At 42.6% G+C, this 6,000-nt stretch overlaps 1 long non-coding RNA gene across 1 annotated transcript; it reads right to left on the bottom strand.

Annotated features, from left to right (window-relative positions):
- Positions 1-787: 787 nt before the first annotated feature.
- On the bottom strand, positions 788-4,797 carry LOC129525790 (uncharacterized). The gene is made up of 3 exons (XR_008670262.2): positions 4,579-4,797; positions 2,438-2,511; positions 788-961 (listed from the first exon to the last, which is right to left on the bottom strand). It is a non-coding gene; the product is annotated as an uncharacterized lncRNA (long non-coding RNA).
- Positions 4,798-6,000: the final 1,203 nt, after the last annotated feature.

The raw sequence follows: 6,000 nt of genomic DNA on the forward strand, positions 1-6,000 counted from the left end.
GCCCCAGCTGGGAGTTTTTTTCTCTTTCTGCTCTTTACTAGCACTCCTCTGGTGCCCTTTTCTCTCTCTCTTTTTGTACCTTCTTCAAGAGGCTGAGGTCAAGCCCTTTTCTCGTTAAGACTAAGTAACCTGCGGACAGAACCTCTGTGTTCTCCAAATGTTTTCCTATAATGTCGTCACACATGGGTCACAGGACGACCCTGCGTACCCCTTTATTTCACAGACCAGACTGCGCCAAGAGCCCATGGCCAAACACTAGCAAAGGACAGAGCCACGGCTTCCACGTGAGTCGTGGACATCAACTCTCCCTGTATTCTTTCCTCTGTTCCTTGCTGCCTTGCTCCCCCAGGCATACACACCTCCTATTCCAGGATACCCTTGAACTTGTCCAAGCCTCCCTCTTCCCTCCTCGTCCATTCTGTTCCTCTCCTTCCATCAGCAGTTCTTCCTCTTTATGCTTTTCCATCACAGCATCTGGCCACGTCCTCCCCCGTTTTCCACGTAAAGCTTCAGTTTTCTAACACTTTCGACTTGACTTTGAAAAGCTTGCAAGTGGGAAAGACCCTTATGCTTTTCTGCCTTGGATTTTTCCCCGCCCCCTTTACTGCTTGAGATGAACATCTACTTGAGAAACTGAGAATCCTTATCATCACAGTGGGTTACATTTTGGTTTTACTTCTCATTATGATTTTTGAATTATTAGTATAGTGTAAGTTCATTGTAGAATATTTGGAGAACAGAGAAGGGAAAAAATACCATAAACAACGTCATAATCCCAACACCCCTGCACTTAGTCTATTTTAATAACGATGATGTTTTAAGAAGAAATTGACTCTCCACTTACTCCTATAATTACCACACTATTTTTGCACTTACGAATGTCTTTTCAGCTCATGGTCCCTTTGCAAGACACTACTGTCCATTCATGGGCACAGGGCACCGTTGACTGCTCAGCCTTGGTCTGTTAGAGAGTAACATAAATTCAGTTTCATTTAAGGAACTGGTCAGCTTATTTTAAACACTTCCATTGCCTTCTAGGTCAAAGAAGCCCTCTATGAGAAGGGCATTTGGACCGGCTGATCTTTGGATAACAATAACTGTTACTTAGGGATAGAAGGAATATAGAAAATGAGTCTATATATATAGACTCTTGAACCCAGGATTTTGTCACCAGCCTGGGCAACATAGCAAGACCCTGTCTCTACAAAAAAATAAAACAAAAAAACAAAACCAAAAAAAACTTTTTTAAATTAAAAAAATTTGAAATAAAAAAATATGTAGACTCATTTTATATATTCCTTCTATCCATAAGTATCCCCCTCCATGAACAGAGGATGTATTCTGTACTTGCCTAAATTGCAAGAAATGTTTGAATGGCTAGATCTGGACAATGTTGTGTTGGGTTAAGCACAGTCCTGAGCTCAGGAGTCTAAGGCCAACCTGGGCAACATGGCAAAACCTCGCCTCTACAAAAATACAAAAATTAGCCAGGTGTGATAGTCCCAGCTACTTGGGAGGCTGAGGCAGGAGAATCACTTGAACCCAGGAGGCAGAGGTTGCAGTGAGCCAAGATCGTGCCATTGCACTCCAGCCTGAGCAACAGGGTGAGACTCCATCTCAAAAAAAAAAAAAAATTGTAAATAGTTTGTTCATTTGTAGGAGAATAGATAAATAAATCACAGTATATTTCTAATGTGGAATTCTATATAACAGTTTAAATCAATGAACTAGATCTATATGATTCAGCATTGATAAATCCTGAAAATTATTGACTAAAAATTGTACATTATAAAAGGATGATCCCATTAACAAATATTTTCTAAAATATGCAAATGAATACCATCTATATTACAGTGTATTTGTAGTGAAAATATAAAATAGGGTCTAGATACACATCACATTCATGTGGCTGCTTCTAGTGGGAGAGGGAAGCAGTTCTGGGACTGTGATAGTCATTAGGCCTCTTTAAGAGCCTTTCTGGCTAGGCGTGGTGGCTCACACCTGTAATCCCAGCACTTTGGGAGGCCGAGGCGGGTGGATCACAAGGTCAGGAGATAGAGACCATCCTGGCCAACATGGTGAAATCCTGTCTCTACTAAAATACAAAAAAAAATTAGCCAGACGTGGCGGTGTGTGCCTGTAATCCCAGCGAGTCGGGAGGCTGAGGCAGGGGAATCACTTGAACCCCGGAGGTGGAGGTTGCAGTGAGCCGAGGTCGCACCACTGCACTCCACCCTGGAGACAGAGCAAGGCTCCATCTCAAAAAAAAAAAAAAAAAAAAAAGGAATCTTCTGGATTTCCTTCCAGTACATGGTAGGATTGTATGTCCTAACATTCTTTGAAGTTAGGCACAACCACATGACTTACCGTGGCCAATACATGTAAGTGGAAGTGTTACTTTTGGGTGGAAGATCTAAGAATGATATGCACAACTTACCGAGCTCTTCCCTTTGCTGTAGTGATCATCAATGTTTCAGATTCAGTGTTTCAGTCCACTTCATCCACTGGGTCCTGGAGTGAAGACAGTGTATGACAGTTTCCAAATGACCCACAGTGAACACGAGGCATGACTGAGAAATGGATCTCTGCTTCCTTAAGCCACTAAAACTGTGGGAGTATATGTTTGTTACTGTAGCATAGCTAGCCCATCACATTGATACAGGGACTTCAACTTTATCTGTAATGTTTCATTCCTTCTTTTTGTTTTTAAGGTCTAGAGAACATATGACTAAGTGTTAACATTTGTTCATTTTGAATGGAGAGTGTTGAGTCTTATATTACCCTCATTCTTTGCCGTTTTTTGTGAACATTTTTTTAAAGTCCCCTGGAATTGGCCGGGCATGGTGGCTCATGCCTGTAATCCCAGCACTTTGAGAGGCTGAGGTAAGTGGATTGCCTGAGGTCAGGAGTTCGAGACCAGTCTGGCCAACATGGTGAAACCCTGTCTCTACTAAAAATACAAAAATCAGCCAGGTGTGGTGGCAGATGCCTGTAATCCCAGCTACTCGGGAGGCTGAGGCAGGAGAATTGCTTGAACCCGGGAGGCAGAGGTTGCAGTGAGCCCAGATGGCGCCACTGCACTCCAGCCTGGGCAACAGAGTGAGACTCTGTCTCAAACAAAAACAAAAACAAACAAAACAAACAACAACAAAACATCAATTCTGATATGCATGTTCTTCATGTTAAGCCATCTCAAACCTCTTCAGAAAACAAAAGTGATAAAGTGTGAATCCTCTGTCACATCATCTCCTTTTCAGGGCCTCCGCCCTGACTATGCTTCATTTCTCCTACAGCAAGGGGACCTCGGCTGCAGGGGAGACCTGCTCATCAGTCCTTAACGCGGCCACTGCGCTACGTAAAAGCCTAGTGTGAGCAGGGTGAGCCTGTAACGTGGGATTGGTCCTGACCTCTCACGTTGGTATAATAAAGGAGTGCTCTCTGTGGAAAGAGAGCTTTGTGTCTACTTCGTATTTGTAAAACAGATGCTTCCATGACTTCCTTTTCTTCCCACACAGTATTTTATATTAAATATCTAAATGAGAAACACAGAGTCAAGGTCGCTCAAATGGCTCAGCAAGACACCTCACCTATAAATCAAAGCAAAGGAACGCTTCAGCAGTGAAAAACAGTCTGTCCCAAGAGACAGGATACTTCTCTTCTATTTGTGGGTATGCTATTGTCCTGCCATGTGACCTGGCCTCTGTAGGACTTCACGTCCTTTCTGTATAATATGACATTTCTCCTAACACTAACTTTCTATCAACACTTTCATTTTAAAAATTAGAAATTATTTTCTTGTATTAAGTCCTCAAAATTAAAAAATAAAATAAAAATTATGAATTAAAAAAATAACTTGGCTGGGGGCAGTGGCTCATGTCTGTAATCCCAGCACTTTGGGAGGCCGAGGTGGGCTGAAAACCTGAGGTCAGGAGTTCAAGACCAGCCTGACCAACATGGAGAAAACCCGTCTCTACTAAAAATACAAAATTAGCTGGGTGTGGTGGTGTGTGCTTGTAATCCCAGCTACTTGGGAGGCTGAGGCAGGAGAATTGCTTGAACACGGGAGGTGGAGGTTGCGATGAGCCAAGATTGCACCACTGCACTCCAGCCTAGGCAACAAGAGCAAAACTCCATCTCACAAATAAAATAAAATGAAATAACTTAAGAACCAAATAGAGTTGAAATATTACACATTAGTAAGTATGTGATCAAAGGCAGGCAGTTCCCCAGGCGTGTAGCAACAAGTGATACAGGAATGAAATCCTAGTCCCCAGGGTGGGACTAGGGTGATATGGGGGTAGAATGATTTCAGACATGGGATTTGTTTTTGTTTTAGCATTCCAAAAGCAGCTTTCTTTTATAACATAAAGAAATTAGAAGAAGGCTTTCAAGACAGTATGATCAACTAAGACGCTATTTCCCAAACTAGTGCTCTGAGGGACACTATCGTTAGAGTTCCTAAGTAGGTATACTCAATGCTCACATGTGGAAAATTATGTATGCTCTATCTCCCTCGGAGAATCATCATGCATGTTATCTTATGAAAGACTGAGAAATCCTACAGAAAAAAAACCCCACCTATTTTAACTTTGTTTCATCCGGCGTTCACAAATGCATCTGTGCGTGGATCACTTTTTTGCTCACTGCCATCACCACCTTCCACGTCAACACGGGGAGTGCTGCGCCAACGCAACGTCTTGGCCTGTGAATCACAAGCCACGGACTCTTTTGTGTGTTTCTGCCACAGCATTGCTGAGTAACCGGGTCAGCCCTCTGTTGGGGTCTTGATTTCTCCACCTGAAAAACGAGGACGATAACACTTGTCCACACGTAAGAGAGATGAGCTAGATAATGTCCATGAGGGCTTTGACCCTTTAAAGCAGGTTCTATAGAAACAATGTTATTATCTCAACCACACAAGCACGATGGGATAACAAGTCACATCATTAGATTCTATTATACCCACCCGGACCCAGCAGAGGCGCCACACTTAGCTTTCTGTCCTGGTCCCTGAGGGCTTTACATACATTTTATATACTCCAGTAAGCAAACCCATTTCTTGCTGGTTCCTGCTGCAAACAGACCAAAAAGGAAAGAAAGGAAATACAGAGAAGCAGACAAAGTGAAGAAATAGAGAAAGCAGGAACAGCAATGAATAACAGTGACTGAGTACTTACTAGGTGTTACCCATGTGCGAGGCAGTTGAAACACAGTGTTTAAATCATCCCATCTAGGGCTGGGTGCAGTGGCTTACGTCTGTGATTCCAGCACTTGGAAGGCCGAGGCAGGAGGATCATTTGAGCCCAGGAGTTTGAGACCAGCCTGAGCAACACAGTGAGACCCACATCTACACACACAGACACGCAACACACACACAGACACACACACACAAACTGACCCATCTAGCCCTCACCAAAATCCTAAGGAAGACACACTTATTATGACAATATTGGAGGTTAGAGAGTGTGGCTTGCCCAAGGACATACAGGTATTACCTGAACAAGCCTGCCTGATTCCAAAGCCTACATGACATTGTTTCCTAAGGTAGTACACATAAAATAATCCTAGGTGGTAAAAAAAAAAATTATTTGAATAGTTTTGCATTTTAATGTATATTTGAAAAAACATGATATGTATTGCAAAGCCATGGTTTCATTCAAAAATATCATAGGTGAAGATAAGAAAATAAGAAAGTCTAATTAAGAAAATAATAGTACAACTGATATGTGGACACGTCAAAAATCATGAAGGTGGTGTGCTAGTGAATGAAGCTTGGGAATCATTGCAATACATCCTTCTACCTTCCAAAAACCTTCTACCTCCCAAAAAAGAGAAGGTAAGCCAAAGCCCAGTTAGATTCACCTTAGCCAGGCTTTTTGTTTGTTTTATTTTGTTTTGTTTTGACTCTCTGTCACCCAGGCTGGAGTGCAGTGGCGTGATCAAAGCTCATTGCAGCCTTGAACTCCTGGGCTCAAGAGATCCTCCTGCCTCAGCCTCCTG

This window comes from Gorilla gorilla, chromosome 10, assembly GCF_029281585.2.
Source record: "Gorilla gorilla gorilla isolate KB3781 chromosome 10, NHGRI_mGorGor1-v2.1_pri, whole genome shotgun sequence".
In the NCBI taxonomy this organism is placed as follows: domain Eukaryota; kingdom Metazoa; phylum Chordata; class Mammalia; order Primates; family Hominidae; genus Gorilla; species Gorilla gorilla.